At 35.2% G+C, this 20,466-nt stretch overlaps 1 protein-coding gene across 4 annotated transcripts in view; it reads left to right on the top strand.

Annotated features, from left to right (window-relative positions):
• Positions 1–3,786: 3,786 nt before the first annotated feature.
• Positions 3,787–20,466, top strand: part of CCDC102B (coiled-coil domain containing 102B) — a 153,897-nt gene continuing 137,217 nt past the window's right edge. For 3 of the 4 annotated variants that reach the window (XM_061995784.1, XM_061995781.1, XM_061995783.1), the window contains exon 1: positions 3,787–3,827. The gene's annotated coding sequence lies outside the window, so the exon portion shown is untranslated. Of the gene's footprint in view, positions 3,828–5,929; positions 5,952–20,466 lie in introns of those variants that run through there. The other variant, XM_061995782.1, reaches the window with a different exon arrangement.

Genomic DNA, 20,466 nt, shown 5'->3' with positions numbered 1-20,466 from the left:
ACCCCACACTGTAGCAGTGTGAAATGTGAGGAGGCCTCTGCCTGAGAAGAAGCAGCAGCAAAGTCCATCTGTAATGAACTAACCAAAACCCCCATCCTCTCCACCACTGGAGGTGGAGGAAAGGGAGTCCCGGGAAGAGGAGCGGTGGGAGGAGGTGTTTTTAAGACTGTTTTGTTTCTCATCTCCCTGCTTTTATTGTTTCTTTAATAAATCAAACCTTTTTCTCCCTAACTTGAGTCTGTTTTGCCTGTGATGCTAGTTGCTGAGTGATCTCTCCATCCTTATCTCAACTCACAAGCCATTTATTATATTTCTCTCTCTCTCCTGTCCAGTTTAGGAGGGGGAGTGATTTTATGACTGGGTGGACATTGGACTAAATCACCACAACAACAAATGTAAAAATGAGTTTCACCAACAAAAGAGAACTGATGCATTTGTATGTTTTTTGAGAATATATAAGAAGCCAAATTTCAAAAGGTTAAAATTTTCATGCTTCATACCTCTCTGTTTTCATATTTAGTTCATAAAAATGTTCCAATTTATTGCTGTTTGTACTTGAAGTCCTTTATTGTTTTTGACTTGAACACTAATGTGATTTAATTTCTTATATCTGCTAAGGAAATTGCATCAATATAGTAAATACTAACTTTTATGTTTTGCAAAAGACTTGTTCTAACTTCCTCCTTTGAGACAAATTAAATAATCTTCTTTGTTGGCTCAGTAATCCCAAAAAGGATCAGTTCTCTTCCTTTGTGACCACAAAGGGATGGACCTTGACATTTAAAAATTCAAAATTTGGCTTTCACATTCTGTTAATACTTCTCTGTGGATCTTGACAAAGCAGGTCAGGCATGCTGCCAAATTTCAAATGTACTCAAAGTGAAGGGACTCTATCCACTACTCAGAGATGCAACAATCTAGTTGGCAGCTAACATAACGTTTCAAAACATATGTTCTACATTATTGATGCTGCCTACAGACTTTATTATATATTCTCAGTACAATTTTCTTACAAAAATAATGACCACAGTCTCATTCTCTTGATGAGTTCATGGATGTTCTTAGTATGAACTTACTAAGAGTTGGTTACATACCTAAAGACCTCTGGGAAGATGATTCCTCTCCCTATGTGAAGGAATTTTGTTAGCAAGCTTGTATGATAGCAGCACCTGTTCTGTAATTATTAGAGTGATAGGCCTAACACAAAGGTCAGTGATCACATGAGACTGAAGAAAAAAAAAAAGAAAGTAAAAACACTGAAATAGCTGACTATTCAATTTATTTATTTTTTTTAAATAAACATCTAAAATTGCTAATCAAATCTAGCACCAAACTTATCAGGTTCCTTGTTGTCTTTCCCTAATAATACTTCATAGTACTTTTCCTAATAGTTCCCTAGCATTGTGAAAAGTTGCAAACCACAAGCTCAATTAGTACAAAAACTTTTTGGTTTTCTTGGATTTTTTTTTTTTCTTTTGTCTTTTTAAAAAAATATTTTCAATTTAAAGTCAATGATCTGTTTCATCAGAGTTTATAAAACCTATCATCCGCTTAATTTGGTCCATACATTTTCATATGTTACCTTCCCAAATTTGCAATGTATGTTTTAAATTACATCTGAATGCATGTTTAGCAATGGCATAAAATTGAGAGTTCTCCAAGAATTGGTGATGACTTTATAATGTAACAGAATAGAACCTGAGTTTTGGTTATAGTTTTACTATTGGTATATTATGGAGAATTATTTTTTATTCCTTTTTTTCTTTAAGAATACAGTTTTCATTCCAAAAAGTAATTAATAACAGTGGACATTCTCTATTAAAATACATGTCCAGGACAATAGAAATTAAAAAAATATTTGAGAACTTTGAAGTCTTGAGTGGGAAAGAAGTCAGGATATACTTAATGGTACTTCCAACAATACTTCCTTCACATGGTGCACTGACACTTCTTACTTTTTTTTAAATTTTATTTTTGAATAATAAATTTTCTATTACGGATCTTCACTTGTGAAGATATTTTCAATTGTGATCAAAGTTACTTAGTTACTTGTCTCAGATAAAATGAACTTGCAGCAATTTTGTTAGAAACTGAGACTTTGAGTATGGGCAATGGCACATACTTCTTGGATACATTCAGAGATTGCAGTAAGTGAAGAACTGTGGAAAGTAAGTTTTGTATCTCATGAAGGGGTTGAAATGTGATTAGCTGCAAAGGAGTAACCTACTATGTAAGTTAAAATGTGCATATAATTTGAATTTAAAATCAGAATTGATTTCCTAGAGATAATGGAATGGAGCCAGAGAGTATTCCTTTGGGAGAAATGTAGCTGCTAAAGAAACCATGGAAGATAAATAAAGTAGCTGTTGTCTTATTATTTTATTGTTTGGCTTAGAGTTCTGTTGCTTTTTGTTGTTTTTAAGTTGGTATAGGCTTAAAGTTTGTTTTGGTTGTGGTGGGTTTTTTAATTTTAATTTGGCTTTTTTTGTGTGTGTTGACTTGTGGGTTTTTTTTCTTTTTGTTTTCTTTGCTTTGATTTTTTGGTTCTATGTTTTTTCCTTGTTGGGTTTTTTAAATAGAATTTTTTACTGAATGCCTTTTGTCTTCTGGCAGTGGAATAGGTTTTGTGTGTCATGGAAATCACATAATGCCCATGTAATTGATGGAAGTGGAAGGTTTTAATTGTTCATTTCTTAAAAATAAATTAAAATAAATAAATCTTAGTATCAGACAATTACCTTATTTAACTGAAGAATCCTGCAGCTGTAGCTACTATTCACAATGAAAAGACTACCTACTACACTGCTCTTAAAAGGTAGTGGGATGTTGGTAGAGGTAAAGATACGTTTCTTTAAGGTATGAATAAGGAAATCTGGCTTCTCAGTCTGAGATCATGACATAGATGTTGTCAGTATTCTGTACATGATAAGGGTTACTTAATCAGAAACATTTCTTTTTTCAGAGCTGTTGCAAATCACTTCAGCTATGTCTAGCTATACCAGTTTTACATCTTGAGACATGCAATTTAGGTGGACTGTGATATAAGTCTTGGGACAGTGAGGTCATGCTTTGTCACATATCAATTGTAATAATGTTTGAGCTTATATTATTTAAAGAAAGATTTCTTGCCTCCTACTTTAATACTATAACTCTAGGTTTTAATACAGAGGTATTTCATTTTTCAGAAAAGTTTTCAAAGTCCATTTTTTTTACCTTTTCTCCCCATGATCTTTTAATATCTGAAGTAAACTAAAATACTACATGTTCAAAAGCCTCTGGCTAATTACTAGGTCAATTATGAAAACACATGAAAACACATGTATTAACTTCAGATGTAGATGCAGTCATGAAGAGAGAAAAACTAATCTTATTGTAAGGTATTTAAGATTCAGGAGGTATGTTAAGAGCAAGTAGTGGCAAAAGATTTCATCCAACTTGGAAAGACTAGTACCTGAACTTAACTACTGTAATTAAAGTAATTAATTTAAGCTTACACATCATTTTTATGGGACTGAATTCTTGATCTTCACTTTAAGGGAGAAATAAAAACTGAATAAAGCAATACTTAAGTGAAGAACAACATGGCAAAAACAGTTTTATTTTGTATAAATGACTTGTACTTGAAAGAAAAAAATGTGGGTTTAGTTTTGATAAAGCCTGACCAATGAGAATATTTTCAAAGTTACTGTGGAGTGGCCTTTAATGCTGTAAATAATCCCTTTGGCCAAGTCCCAGTACAGTGCAGATGGGAAAAGGATGCAGGAAATTCTGTTGTTTACACGTGTCTGTAACACTGAGAAGCAAGAGGAGCCCAGCAAATGCAAAGGGTAAGGGGTCTTAAACTTGTGGGTTTACTGTTTAATTTTTGTATTTCTTTTCAAGGACAAAGTGTGGGTTAATGTCATGCTGATGGTAAGGAGGAAAACAATCTGAAGTAACCAGTAAAAGTATTGAAGGTTAGAAAACAGATCGTATTTGAATGATGTGTCTAAATTTTATTTAGATAGATTTTTCTTTTTAGTCCTTTTCACTACTGTCAGGTAGTATTCATTTTAATCCTCTGTTAATCACAGTTTGTTTTTTCAACTGTAGCACGATCCTTACCATAACCAGGTAAGTTGTTATTTCTTATTTTAATTTAGAAATTAATACAGAAAGTTGAAGGATTATGCTATTTCAGTACTGAAAACCTTTTTAAAATCACTATATGAAATGCATCTGGAATAGGATAATCTAGTGAATCTTTGTTAGCTTTTAATCCTTATTTGTATTATAATCATAAGTGTCATGAGAATACTGTTATGAGCTTGGAACAGTTCCTATTGTGGGTTTTTTTACTTAGAAAGCAGTGTTTTCATGGTGTTTTTATTTTCATAAATTCCTCTAATGAGTTGTATAATCCTAACTTCCTTCATAAAGTATCTGATGATACGATAAGAAAAGGCTGTTCTTAGCTATGTGATATTATTGTAATTCAATGAAATGTAATTTATTGACACTATTATTTGTTGATGCTGGATGAAGATATTTAGTTTATCATTATTTGATATCATCCCAGATGATATGACACTGTATGGTTGATCCATTGCCAATAAGAACCAAGGGTCAAATTTCAAAAGTAATGTTGATGAGTTTAATAAGTATATATAACAATTAATACTAACAGGCCTCCTACTCACTCTCCACGTAGCTGCACTTTGTCTGTTTTAGTTGTCACTGATTCTTAGAACAGTTTTGTGAATCAGACTCTGCTATAAATAATCCAGTTGCTAGAACCCTATATTTTGTTTTAGTTTACTTATGTTAATTTTTTAAAAAATTTCTGAATACAATTCTTTGCATAATATAATGAAGATAAATTGTTTTCCATAATATATTAGGTATCATTAATAGAACTGGTTATAACCCTCTGTCATGAAAGCTGCCAGAGTATCCTATGAAAAACTTAATGAAAAATGTGAGATGTATAGAACTTTTAAACTTTTACATCTAGCTATTTTTTAATTGAGGCTACTCTTTCAACTTAAAGTATTAATATTAACCTCAGGTAGATCTGAGAAGTAAATCATTAGATAATGAATGCTCTAAAACAGCTGTTAATTAACAGACTTAAAACACTGCCATTGACTTCAGTACCAAGAAAGGCAGATCTTTAAGAGTACAAACTTGATATTGTACTAGTTAGCTCTTCTGTAGGTATAAGAGAGTAGCAAATGCTACCCAGAATAAAAATTCCATATTGATTACCGTTATTACATTAGAATCTTATAAGTTCAATAAACAAACAAAAAAATTATATACCAAATTGCTTTTCCTAAAACATTTGGAATAAAACAACATGTCTACTACCTCTTTTATTAAACAAGGGTTTTTTTACCCTTTTCTTTTGAAGTAAAATTGGGAAGAAGATATGGACATTTAAGGCCACATTCTATCAGGAAAAACTACTAGTGCAAATTTTAATTCAACTAGATATATTTTTGTAGGCTATAAAATATTCTTATATTGAAGTATATATTGTTTTTATTTAAATACTGCTTTCTAATTTTTTTTCCTGTATCAAATACTATACCAGTTGCTAAAAAAATGAGAAGTCACTACAACAGATCAGTTGAATAAAGCATAAACAGAATTTCAAGGGAAAAGTGATTCAAATGTTTACATTCAGGCTACATTAATTGGATCTGTAAACAGGCATTTGTTGCATACTCTCTGAAGAGTGTAATACAGATTTTCATTGTTGGGTTTAATTGCACCCACTTCAAGAACTGCAAACAACATACTGAACACTCCAGCATCAAGAAAAGGTGTGTACAAGCTTTCCAGGTTGCTTAGTAGACATGTCCTGCTATCCTTCACTAAAACTTTCATGAAGTTATCAAAAAAATTTAAAAAGCGTCTTTCAAGCATGAACTTTTGTCTTCTAAGGATTCCTGTTTGTGAAATGCAAGGTAATTCAGAAAGAGATGTGAAATTTGGCTTCCTGGAGGAGGTAGGAAGCAGTTCCTTCTCTGTCTGTAAATCATTTATGTACATGTGAAAGGTACAGTTTCTAATGTTATTATTGGTACTTTAATAGAGAAGATTGTGGATCTGGTTATGGTGCATTGTGAACTCTGCAATCATGATCCATCTTATAAGTAGTCGCTAATGGGTCTAAAAGGCAATTGCCTTTTAGTGAGAGTGGTATCCCAAGGAAACTGCATTTAGAAACAGCAGTTTAAGGGAAGTCCCATGAAAAACAGATAAGTACTTTATATGCATTTATATTAAATTATATTTTAGCCTAATGAAGAGAAAGGAAGAAAGAATAAGAACAAACTTTTGAGTGTATCAAAATTTTCAATTCAAATTTGTTTTGTTGTCCTAGTACAGACTCATTCATAACTTGCATTCCAATAAATTCTTAATTTCCTGTTAAGACTGCTTGAAAACACATCCCACATTCCTTTGGAAAAGCTGATCTGTAAACAAATGACACTTTTACTCCTATTCTCTTTTTAATCCATACAATAATCTTTAATTGACTGGTTTATTGTGAAAATGTTCCTTCCTGAACAGCTTGATTCTGTGCTCATGCTGATTTGAGTAATCTAGGTCAGATTTTCATTGGGTTAAATAAGAAACATTGTATGCTAAATCCGTTATTTAAATCAATCCCAATAATGAAGGAATACCAGGGAGAAAGTGACGTAAAGGCTCTTATTGTTATCATTATTTTGATTTTTTTAAGATGTATTTTCAGTTGACTTGAAAGCATCTCCATAACTTCTGTAGATATCCATGTTGCATTTGCCATAGATCTGTCTGATGGCAATGAAATTCAAATTTCATTCAAATGAAAGTATGTAGAAGGAGCCGTGCTGAGTAACCATCACTTATGCAATTAATTTCTTCTCTTTTGGTGAGACTACTCATTGGCCTGCTGTGGGCACTGATTGAATAAATAGAAATGCTTCTCTATGAATTCAAGTGACCTCTAGGCTACAACAGATGGTACTTTGTGGATTATTTTATATGACCACCTAGTAACTGTAGAACAGTGGCTTATGTGACGACATATGTTATTTCTTAAGTAAGTATTTTCTTTAAAAAAGACTTGGTAGATATGGAATCATCACAAGATGCTGTCTTAAAGCATTAAAATCCACAAAAGAGTCCTTGAACTGATGATGTTAAAATGCTACAGTAGCTAAGGAAAATGATAAATAATTATAAAGAATTAGATATAAATATCCAAGAAATAATCTTATTTTTAATGATATTCTTAGACAAATATAGAAGAAATGTCTTCTAAAACTAAATAGATGAAATCGAGCACAAGCTCAATTCAGTTGAACAAGCCAAAGGGGTAAGCTCTGATACAGAGAAAACAAAATATTCATGAACACTCTTACTTGTCTGCTATGTCAATGGGAAAATCACTTGTTTCAAGATTGACTTTGAGTGTAATTTTGAAGAAAAATTGTTTTGTGTCCCAATAAGCAGTGGATGTTTTATGTCTTAGTCTGAAACAATGCATTAGATATCTGTGATTAATTTTCCTTACATCCAGTGTTGTGAAATTGCTTGTGAAAGTAGGTTATGTTTTGAACAGAAAAATATCATAAATTATTTCAAGTGTAACAAGACAACTCTTAACCTCTCATATCATAAAGCACATGTTTTTAAGATATTGTCAAGATTTTTTTCAAAGTGAAAATTTTCTAAGCAAGATTAAAACAACTTTTTCAGGGATATGCCTTTACATCTTCACATACTGAAAACAAACTAAATCCCTCAATGATGTTTTGTTAGTAAGCAAAAAAAAAAAAAAAAAAAAAAAAAGCCTGTAAATGAAAGTGAAGCTATACAGTTTCCAGTCACCTTGCAACTGAGTAACATACAAATATTTAAGTGACCTATACTGTTTGGATGGACAGGTTTTAGCACTGCCATCCTACATAACTTTTGTTCAGTAGAGTGCTCTTCAGAATGATTAATGTCTGTCTTCAGTTACCTTTCAACTCCAGTACCTGAAAACATCTAACACTTTAACAGTTCTTACTTAATTACTTAGGAAATTGATTTTGTCTCCTTTTTCATTCATCATATCCTAATAAAAAGTAAAATCTCTCAAAAGACAGCTAGACAGGCAAACCATTGTGTCTCAAAAGCCACAGCTAGTTAGTTAAATTTAGTTAAGCTTGTTTTGGCTTCTGCTTAATGTTTAGATCTGTTTGAGATTATTTAAGAAAGTTGTTCATTTCCACACACATTCCCCTCCTCCCTACATGATCTGATTATATGACATATTTTCAAGTGTAGCAGCTGATAAATGAGTATCAATTCTACAGACTCAAATGTATAAAAATTGTAGTTGATATATATGAAGGTTTGTGATCAAACAAAACATTCTTTAGGAAACAAAGTTACTGTAAATTACATTTAAAGCAGTATTTCAGAGCTTCTTTTGGCCTTATAGATAGTTAATTTACAACATCTTTATGTACAAATATTTATGTTACCCATATTTAACCTTAAGGATTTGAATGTAACTTCACAGACATAGGTTGTCTATGTAAAAGATCTTGGACGATAGTTCAATGATATTTAGTGAGTTGTGTGAACCAGTAGATTTAAATCACAACGAATATATAATACTGAATAATATATACTAAACATATAAATCAATCACTTTCTATATTTGCAATAATCTAATTTTAAAAGGAAGGTGTTTTCCATTGTATAAAATATATTTGAGAACTGAGCATGTTCAGCTTCAGGCAGAAGCTATGCTATTCATTTTTAAAAATAACTTGTTATATCCTCCTTGCATGTCTATCCTAAATGCATGTTACAAAATCGCCATCAAACATAAGAAAATATTCACTTAGAGAAATACTACATATTTCAAAAGGCGATTTTTGTTGTATTTAATATTTGTGGGATGGCAAGCTTAGCAGATAAAGAATACAGAATTTTGTGAGTAGCCACAATTTTTGTTCTAGTGCTACCAAATATTTGTTAACAGCTTTAAAATCTCCAGAATATCAACTGTGGAATCTGCTGAAGTCTGCAGCCATTACAGCCCACTGTGTATCTTCCCCTCTCTGTCACTTCACTGAAAATCTGTGGCAATGATAAAGTAACTTTTGTGCTACTAAATGCTCTAGTTCAGCACCTCCTCAGAATTTCTCCTTTTTCTGATTGCAGACAAGATTGCTTGTCAAATATCAAAACAGATCCATCTCATCACCTGGTTGGCAATCTAGATGTTCACTCTTTTGCTTGATACAATGACTCACCTCGTGTATTCCTTCTGAACGTATGCTGATGTGGACTTAATTTCTTCTGATTTTAATTCTGGATATTTTACTAACATTAAGGCCTTGATATTTTGTCTACCTTACAAAAAAAAAAAAGAAAAAAAAAGAGGAAAGGAAAAAAAAGGAACCTAGCCCAGACAGGTTTGTGTAGAAGAGTACATTTGGACTTAACTTGTTTTTACTAAATACTCCAAACTCCAGATTTTTTTCCTTTTTTGTTTTTTTAATTATCTTGTTTTAAAATGGTAGATGCAGCCATGAAGCTGAAGCTCGTTAGTGACTCTTCTTTATGTCAAAGATAAGATGATTGCAAAAGTATCAGGAAAGAAGGAAGACTAGAGATAGCTCTCTGGGCTGAAGAAGTGGCATGAAACACAGAAAATCTGATGAAAGTATTCCATAGACAGACAAAAATTCAGGAAAGGGAGGTGAGCTCTAACAGCTTTTCATTGGTGATCTGCTTGAGCTACTGTCATAGTTTAGCAGGGAGCAGCTTTTGCTTGGTAACAGGGGAAGAGTGTTGCAGTGAAGACCTGGTAAAGAGTTTTTGGATTCTCACCCCACCCTCCCCTGGCTTCTGGGTTCACACCCACCTCTGGCCTGGCTGGGCCAGTCTGGTGCCTCTGCAATCACCCGTTAGGGATGGGAATTTGAAGTGCTGGCAGGAGGTGTAAGAGTGATACAAGATGGAGGTGACCACATGGACCTCACAGTCAGAGAAGGAGGAGGGAAGGAGGAGCACTAGACCAGAGACCCCTCTGCAACCTGTGGTGAGAATGCAGGCAGTGCCTCTGCAACCCATGCAGGGCAATGGCAGGATTGAGAGCCACCAGCAGCTCCGTGTGAGGGCACCTGGACTGGCAAGAGACTGTGTGAGGAGGTGGACATGGCGCAGGCCATGCTGGAGAACCTGCACGCTGCAGAGCAGACCCACGACGAGAGGCATAAAGGAGCTGCAGCCTTTGGGATAAATGCACGTCAGAGCAGTCTGTGCAGGGCTGCGGGATGTGTGAGGTACCCCACAGACTTGCAGGGAGGACTGATGCAGAACCCATCTGCCCTGAGGAAAGACAAATGGCAGAAGCTATTTGGAATAGACTGACTGGAACTCCCACTCCCTGCCCCCCTGAGCCGTTCATAGGGGTAGGAGGTAAAAACATCGAGATCAGGACTCTGAGCCCGGGAAGAGGGGAGGAATGGGGAGAAGATGTTCGTAAAGGGCTGGTCAGACTCTTCATTATTGTACCACTCTGTGTTTTTTTATTTTGGTTACGTTTTGGGATTTTCTGGTTATGTTTTAGTTGGTGTTGCATTAAATTATTTTCTGTTTTCTTCCCCAAGCCAAGTAGCCTGGTCTGTTTTGTCCTGGACCTTAAGTGACAATTAAGCTCTCCCTGTCCTTTAGCAATCCTCAGGTCTTTGGTACTTGAGGCTAATCATGGTCTTTTGTTCCCTAATGGGCCTAAACTGTGACAGCTACTATACTGATCTGTATCATCTGTCAAAAAGTCCTTTCCTTTGTAATATTGGCCTTTCAGATGAACAGACATGCATAAATTATGAAATTGAATTTAATTTAAAGTTAAAATCTCTAAACTCACTGCTTCCTTAATACAAAGGCCATAAACAGGCAGTATATGGATAAACTAGTAAAAATTTGCTTGCAATGAGTCTTCTTCAGGAAAGCCCCCCCTCGAAATTAAAAGCTTAAACTTATTAGAAACTTAAAATACATACAGCATTTTTTAATTAAAAAAAAAAAAAAGAGAACAGCAGTCAAATGTAATTAATTAAGCAGCATATATCTTCCCCATCTATTACTCATCATCATCAACCTGTCTTGACAGGATATGGTCACAGCCAACCTATCCTTTGCTTGCCTTGAGCCTGTGCCACAGTGGGTGCAAGGTTGAAGGGATACATTCCAATTACTTGTACTGGGATAGAAATCTCACTGTCCTGGGTCCACTCCATGACCAGTTAGTTATCATTAACCTCGCCAGCACTGTGTGCTGTTTAACAATCCCCAACCAACTTGAAGACATAGTGTCCAAATTACTTAAAGTTTATTGAAAATAACTGATAGAAAAAGGAAAAAAGGAGTAGAATTTATCTAGTCTTTAAATTGATTGTAGTCTATGACTGCCTTATGAGTTGTCTTTATTATGAATTTGTATGTCTACAGTAGATATGTAATCTATATAGTATTATATAAAATATATTAATGTGCTTCAAAAGAAATTGAAGCAGTTGATAGGGTTTTACTTTAAAATGGATTTTTAGACATGGGGAGAAAATACTAAAAGTAAAAACAGAACATAGGACAAGTGGACCAAGTTCTCTTCTAATTAATCCTTTTACAAAGAGAATTACATCATTTCATTTTGAGCAAGAACCTCTGAAATCATCATTGGCACACATACACAGAGAATAAGATATGCTGTGAAAGAATTCTTGTCCTTAGTTACTACTTTTAAGTGTTGACACCTTATGTTTTACTGTAACTTAAATCTCTTTTGTGTGTATTTTTTGTGTATTTTCTATTCTGTCAAAAGAAAAAAAATACTGAGCTCATAAAAGCTTTTAACCATGCTGGTTTGACTGCTTCTGTGGTTAAATTCTCCTATTGGCATAGAAAGTTTGCATTATATTTTACAGAAACAACTAACACATTGAGAGAAATGTATAATACCTCATGCTTACAGGAGTCACAGTAAAGGTAACAGTTTCAATAAAAGCACCAATTGAAATATAACATTTTGTTGCACTTTTTGGAGAATTAAATGCTTCCTAAAAGTCATTAATTGTTGCTGTTACAGCTATATCTGGTCTGGATTAATTCCATTTATGTTTAAAATTGACCTTGACCTGGGAAGTACATGGGAATACTCAATTATCTTGTTCACACACATTGCTCCAACTAGTCACAATTTCTGTTGGCAGAAAAGGCTTATGGGGATAAATCCAAGGTTTATACTCATTCTTCCTTCTTTTTCATTGCCTTGCAGCTGTGCATTTCCACATTTTTGTATCAGGGCCCATCCATAGTGGAAAAAGGCTATTAGTTTGCTTCTCATTCAATTAGCTTAGAATCATAGAATCATTTCAGCTGGAAGAGACCTTTAAGGTAATTGAGTCCAGCCTTTGTCCAAGCCCTATCAACCACTAGACCATTTCCCTAAGTGCAACATCCACCCATCTCTTAAACACCTCCAGGGATGGTGGCTCCAACACCTCCCTGGGCAGCCTATTCCAATGCCTGACAATCTTTACAGTGAAAAAAAACACTCCTAATATCCAGTCTGAATTTCCCCTGGTGCAGCTTGAGGCTGTTTCCTCTTATTAGAAAGTGATGAAGAGGGACAGAAGGAAATTGTGTGACATCCTAACTCCTTAAGAATCTGAGATCGTCCCTGAGAACAATAAGTATTAGGCATGCACTATAGATCTTTTCTCAGAAAGGAAGATAAATATCTAAAGATGAAAAAGTGTAATCTTTAATAGGGATTTGCTTTGCAGATCTAAACAATCTGTCTACCTCTCAACGTCAATAAAAAGTAAGTATGTGAAATATAATGTAACAGTTCTTATTTTCCAAGCAGTTCTCTATTTTAGTACTTAATTAGATTTAACTTTTCTTAACTTTTTTCTCATACTTAACTAATTAAGTCTCTGATTTTGCATATTTTCAGTGCCTATGTTGATAGCTGCTGCTTAATTCCAAAGTAGCCAAGTATTAAATTATTCCAAACTTTAAATTCATCAGTTTAATTACAGTTTCAAGCACTACTTTGTGTGTGAAATGTAGACGTTCTTTTGAACATCTCTTGCTTTCTGCAAACTTATTTTAAGAATAAACCTTTCAACATTTCTACTTCTCTGCCTCCTAGAAAGAAGAAACAGACTTGCAGTAAAGGAAGTGGGAAAGTTATCCAGCTGAGTTGAATGTTGTTAATATGCAATCAAGTTTCATATCTCAGGATATTTTAAAACTGCATTTCTTTCCAGAATATATGCTTTTGATGCATGGAGGAGAATGTGTAGACCTTGTATCTATTACAGAAGAAGTAAATGTAATCTAATAAAACAATCTAATAAAAGTGGATTGTAGCAGTTTTAAATACGTCAGTCCTAGCTGTTGGATGCTCCATGGCTTTTTTGTTTGGTTTTGATTTCTTTTTAGTTTGGCATGGAAGCAAGAAAATTCCAAGAAACCACATTAATCCCCTTGAAACATGAGATACATTGGGTTTGGTTTTGTGGGTTTTTTTTAAATCAGATAGTCCCTGTTTACCTTTCAATCACTATAGTGAAAGTTAATTAAATGGGAATGTAGTTAAGAGAAATCTTTTTCATATGTCACTGATGCACCAGTACAGGCTGGAGGTTGACTCACTGGAGACCAGCTCTGCAAAGAGACACCTGGGAGTTCTGCTGGAGAGCAAACTAAACATGAGCCAGCAATGTGCCCCCATTGGCCAAAAAGAATATGTCCAGCAGGTCAAGGGAGGTTCTCCCCCTCCTCTACTCTGCCCCGATGAGGCCTCATCTAGAATCCTGTGTCAAGTTCTGGGCTCCCCAGCTCAAGAGGGACAGGGTCCTGTGCAGGGCCACCAATATGATCAGGGGATTGAGGCATCTTCCTTATGAGGAAAGGCTGTGGGATCTGGGGCTTTTCAGCCTGGAGGAGACTGAGGGAGGACTTCATTAATACTTAAAAGAATTTGAAAAGTGTATATCAAGAAGATGAGGCAATACTTTTCTGCAGTGTCCAGTGATAGGACTTAGGGTATTGGGCAAAAGTTGGGACACATAAAGTTCCACTTAAAGAAACACTTTTTACTGTGAAGGTGAGGGAGTACTGGCACAGGCAGTCCAGGGAGTTTGTGGAGTCTCCTACTGTGGAAGTTTTCAAGACTCACCTGGATGCATTCCTGTGTAACATGATTTAGGTGGATCTGCTTCTGCAGGGGGGTTGGACTAGACAATCTCTAAGGGTCCCTTCCATCCCTGCCTTTCTGTGATTCTATGACTATGAATTATTTAGGAGATAAAATGTGTTCATTTTTTCTGTAACTGTTTGAGGAAATTCAGATATATATCACGGAATATCGAGATTTTGTTATTTAGAAGTATGAAAATAATATTTATGCAACACTGAAAAGAAAATGGGCTTTTGGTTTTCATGTAATATGCTTATGTTTTTTAAAAGTTCAAGAAACATTGGCTAGAAAAATATTCTACATTATTAGCCTAGAATAGAGACCATGTAATCTAGCTCCCCTGCTTAGAGTAGATTACTTGTGACTTCTACATAACATGCTGTTGTTTCAGAAGAAATTAAAAGAATTGCAGTCAGACTAGAGATTCTATTTTCTCTAAAATAAGCAGGACCATTTCCACTTGGAATTGTAAATCTTGTTTCAAAGAATTGTGGTAGGTTATGTAGAAGGATTACACACGAGGGTAAACTGGTGATGTGACTGGTGTGATCAGCCTGAGGGCCTTTCAGGACTTCTTCACATTTTTTTCTCTGAAGTTATAAATGAGATATATATGTCAGTATATATGTGTGTGTGTATATATATATATATATATATATATATAATTTTAACTAATATGTGAATTATAGAAACCTTTAGGAGAAGCAGGCTGCTACTAACAATAGAAAGAATTCCTTCTCTGGGGTTAGGGAAGTTCTGTTTCTTATCATGAATGTTAGAATATCAGGTAGCAGTATGTTTAATATTGTTATATAGTGTAAAATACATCAGTGTTATAACAATCACTGCATTTTCCATTATTTTATGGGTAATTCTGTCTTACTTCTGACTAAATCAAAAATTGATTTGAATGTCCCCAAGTATTCTTTTCACTTACTAATCGCTCTATGATTTATTGTCTTTCATTAACTAACTTTAATGTCTTCATCCTTTAACTTTTTCCCTGGGAATTTAGCTGCACATAAACTGCTAATGTAACAGTACACTTTCTGGAAGTATTTTAGAATCACCTTATCTGCTGCAATATTTTTATGGTAGTAAAATGCAATTTTTCTCTACAGAAGTAATATTTTCTTGAAGTTACTTTCTGGTTTTGAACTTTTTAGGCTTGATAGTGTAATTAACAAACTCTGTTTCTGGATTTTTCATTAGAAAATCAAGCTGAAATTTGTGTGTCTTTGCCTTCTCTGACATTTAATTATGTCTCGTTGTCTAGCATTAGTAAACTTGGAAGTGGAATTTCACTCCAGTTTTGCACAGATTCTACTTACTTACATTTGATCCTAGTCCTAGAATTTTTATACCTATGATTTTTTTATGCCTCTGATTAAATTTATTTATTTCTTTTCAAGTCAAAGGTTGTTTATACTATAAGGGAAATAATGAGTGAAATAGTGATACTTGATTTTCCCAAGTCCATTTAGGAACTTTGAAATTAAGATTTAAGCCTGACTTTGACTCTAACACTTCAAAGGCTCACGAAGATAGGTTACAGAAGGAAGATGAGAATGTGTAATTTTCATCTTATGTGGTAAGACATTAGTGAATTATGTCCATGTTTTCATTTGATCTCAAAGATACACTTAACAAACTATGTTTTCCAAATTGATGTGGTGAGAAAATCAGTTTTGCTCAGGTGCTTTACAGATTTCATAATTAGACAAATAATAACCCAAATCAAAACTTCACAAACCCACAAACATTTATCTATGTAAAGTTAGAAATATAACTTTATATTTTATAGGGTTCACAGCATAAGTGTTTTTAGTTACCAGACATGAGGAGTAAATAAAGTGGAGGCCTCATCTGGATTCTGTGTCTAGTTCTAGGCTACTCAGCTCAAGAGGGACTGGAACATCTCTCTTATGAGGAAAGGCTGAAGGAACTGAGGCTGTTTAGTCTAGAAAAGAGGAGACTGAGGAGGGATGTCATTGATATTTACAATTATCTAAATGGTGAGTGTCAGGAGGTTGGGTCATCAATTTTTTTTATGGTATCTAGCAACAGAATAAGGGGTAACGGGATGAAATTGGAACACAGAAAGTTCCATTTAAATATAAGAAAAAACTTTTTACTGTGAGGGTAATGGAGCACTGGAACAGGCTGCCCAGGGAGGATGTGGAGTCTCCTTCCTTGGAGGTCTTCAAGACCTGTCTGGACACATTCCTATGTGACCTGATCTGGGTGGACCTGCTTCTGCAGGGGGTTTGGACTAGATGATTTCTAAAGGTCCCTTCCAACCCTGACCATTCTGTGATTCTATGATATTTTAATATTAAAAGGAATGTAGCTAGGTAAGTGTAAACACAGAAAAAAATGATCACATAAGTTCTAACAGGAAGTAAATAATTTGCAGTGTTTGTCTCTTCAGGGCATTTTTTGACTGACATTTAGTTATGACACATGTGAGGCATATAATGTTTGGAAACACATAAAGAACTACAAGATACACCATATGGTTTAATATCATTATGTTTTATGGCTGTGGAAAAAATAAACAGAATTATTATTGTCTATGCATTGAAAAGTCTTGAAATCACCATCTTTTAATTTTCAGTTCTAAAATAACTATATTCTTAACTTACTAACAGAGACTGTGATCAGGCCCAGGCTGTACGGCAATCTGCATATGTTGTCATGGTCTGTTTGAGTCTCTCAGATTTACAACACAATGGGGTCTGTAAATTGAACTTTATTTTATGAGCTTATTAAAAAATCAAAACCAGAAGCAAAAAACCAACCTGACAACTTTCCCCCACAAAAAAAAAAAAAACCACCAAAACATACAAAGGCATTTAACAATGACTGAATCATCTTTGTACAGGCTAACACATAAATTCACTTATTCATTAATACATTAATTCATGAACTCTCTAACTTACAAGTTGTCTAATTTTTAACTTGTCCATAAGCAAAATAGTTACCAAGCATTTTGCAAGAGTGTTCATTCTTCTTCCTTCATCCTGCTATGGGTGTCCCATGCATCACACCAGTACATGTGAAAGCCTCAGTCACTCAGCTGCTGTTGGATCTTCTTTAAAAACTTCAGGGATAAGCTGAGATGTTTATATTTTTCATCTCAGAAGTTCACTCTTTAACATCTCCATAAGTTAGCATATTCTGAAAAAATTACTGGGCAGTTACTTTGCAAAGATACAGGAGAACATGGCTGCCAGTGATATCAGCCCTTATCTCTTCCTTTCCACTGTGTCCTATTTACATGCCGCTCTTGCTTTGACCTAATGACACTGCTCCCAGTCTACATCAGGCTTTGGCATGAGCTTTAGTTGTTTTTGTCTTATTTTTGCTTCTCTTTTTCCTCTAAGCATTTTCTAGGTCATTCTGGTTACCCTAACTTCAATTTCTCTTAATCCTGACAATTTTTTTACTAGGATGCCAATATAAATTTAATTCACTTCAATGTTTTTTAAGTTACACAATCAGGAACAAATTGTCCATTTACATTGACTTGCCTAGTGATTGTTAGAAGTATTTATGAAATATTGCCACATATTGTGTTCTCATTAAGTACAGTTAGTGTAATTATCATGGAAAAATAGTGTATGATTAATTGCCTTACATATCTGTAATAAGTATTTCACTCTGTAGTCATAACCATGTACAACTTCACATTCAGTGTTACTACATATAGTTAAATAGAGGTTATCTTTAGATCTTAGAGTTAATGTAACATTATCACCTACTGTCAAGTCTTGTTTTTATGGTGTTATAGATGGTATTCCTCCTGTGAGTAGTTTCAGAGATGAATTATGACTTATCTGTGTCATGGTTTCACATGACAACCTTTTCTGGTAAGGGGGAAGGGGCTGTAAAGATGACTCCTCTAAGAAGTTGCTCGAAACTCTCCCCAGCTCTGAGCCAGACCCACTTCTGGGGCTGAGCCAATTAGACACCTCCACAATCACTTTTTAAGAAGAAGCCAGAAGAGGACACTTCTTCCTCCTTTTTCCTGTTTCTTACTTCTTCTGCCCCTTCTTCTTCTTCTGGCTGATGGTGGTGCAAGGAGTAGGAACAGTGAGAGAAACAACCATGCAGACTCCAAGGTCAGTGTTGGAAGAGAGGAGGAGGTGTGCTGGATATGTCGTGGATATGTCGTACACAAGTTCTTCTACTGACAATGTTAAATGGCAGAATCTGTTAGGGAAAAATTTTGGGTGTATATTCCAGTTATCAGTGTTGCCACAGTGATGTGATAAGGCCAAATTTCCTACAAGATAATATATTCAAGTCTTGGACATAATCCAAACCTCAGTTACAGTTAACTCATTCTTTTTAGTGTCTACAACATAATGTACTCCTTTTTCATTGTAAAACAAGAGTCACTCCTGAGTGGGATATTTAACTGCAATCTATGTTATGGACTTCAGGAGGGTTTTACTTCTATTTTAATAGTAATTTGGTCAGCTACTGCTATGAATTCCTCATCTATGGTAACTCACATGGGGGTTTGTCACTTGTTGAGCAAACTTACAACTTTCCATAGATAGGATCCACATTTGGAGTGTGAATATATTCAGTCTTGTGTAGCTGCTGATTTAGTTGTCCATTCCATTGGTCTACTGTCCCACTACTTTGAGGTTTACGCAGTAGGTGGAAAAATCCATGGCACAACATTTGAACCACACCAAGCTTTATTCTCAAAGAATTGACCATTGTTAGACTCTTTTTTCTCCAGGCAAAAAGGAGGACTTGTGAGACCAGTGGTGGCTTAGGCATCATGCACATTCCTAATATCATTATTTGTACTCACGTATTGTGGTTCAGGCCTAGCTGTCAATGAAGCACCATGCAGCCTTTTACTCACCATCCCTCGCCCCAAATCCCTACCTTCCTTAGGATGGCAGAGGCCTCAGCGAGATTAGAGGAATAAAGATAGCCAAGGGCCCTGTGGATAGAGACAAGGGCAGGGAGAGCTTGCTGCCAAGTACAGTTCTGGCCTAAACAGGATTGAGTACTCGACTTAGAGAGGAAAGTAAGAGTGGTAAGAACTACTTACAGTTAAAAGTAGTAAGAACTACTACCTCCTAGAAGCTGAACAGACAAAAACAGAGTAAGATGATAAGAAAAACACAACCAGCACTTTTAAGATCTCCTTCCCCCATCCCTCCTTGAGTGCAGCTCTCTCCTCCTGATACCTCTACTGCCTCCCCTCTCAGTGGTGCAGGGGGCCAGGGAATGGGAGATGTGATCAGTCTCTCATGGATGGTCTCTGCTGCTTCTTTCTTCTCAGAGAAGAATAACTCGTCACATTCTTCCCCTGCTCCAATACAGGGTCATTCCCATGGGATACAGTCCTTAACGAACCTCTCCAGAGTGAGTTCTTCCCAAGGGCTACAACTTCTGCTCATAGACTCCTCTGCGGCCAGCAGAATTCTGGGCAACTTCTGCTGCAACGCCACCCTCCCACAGATTCACTGTCTCCTCCAGGCATAGTTACAAACCCTGGTGTGGGGTCCTCTATGAATAAATTACATAGCCTAATCTGAAGCAGATATTTTCTGTCAAGTGATAGTGTACCTTTAAAAAAATATTGTCTGAAGTTGTTATAATTAAAGAGGCCTATAACTAAGGATTAGATCATGTAATTTGTAAAAAGGTGTTGAAATACTATCCTCAGGTTGCTGATGCAGCACTGAACTCGTTGAAAAACTTGAGTTCAGTAAGCAAGTATTAACATGGAGGAAGTGCAGTAATGATTTTCTCATCCAGTGATTTCGTTAACTGCCACCAAGAGTTAATATATTTCTCTTTACCCATAAAAATAACAGCCTGCAATAATGAATCAAGAGCTTTTCTTTTTCTTACTAGTACTTATTATCATTAGGTAAATAAGTGAAGGTTACAATATAATGAAATATAGTTAAGACCTGTGTTCCTTGTATCATTTGCCAAATGTCTGCACCTCTTTATAGTTTTTATTTGGAGAACTCTCAGCTTGATATCTTTCTCTCCTCCTGTTACCACCCTGCCTACATGATACAATGAATGTTGCTTCCTATATTTCTGCATACCTATTTTAGATAATTCAATTAAGAAAAACTACCCTAAAAGGAAGTCTGTGTTCCTTCTTATACCTAAAGTGTTCAAGGCGGAACTACGAGAAAGTTTCATTGGAAAGAAAATCATAGAATCAT

Source organism: Colius striatus, chromosome 4, assembly GCF_028858725.1.
Source record: "Colius striatus isolate bColStr4 chromosome 4, bColStr4.1.hap1, whole genome shotgun sequence".
Lineage (NCBI taxonomy): Eukaryota > Metazoa > Chordata > Aves > Coliiformes > Coliidae > Colius > Colius striatus.
Note: the sequence above shows the minus strand (reverse complement) of the source record. Positions and strands in the feature narration are given on the sequence as shown.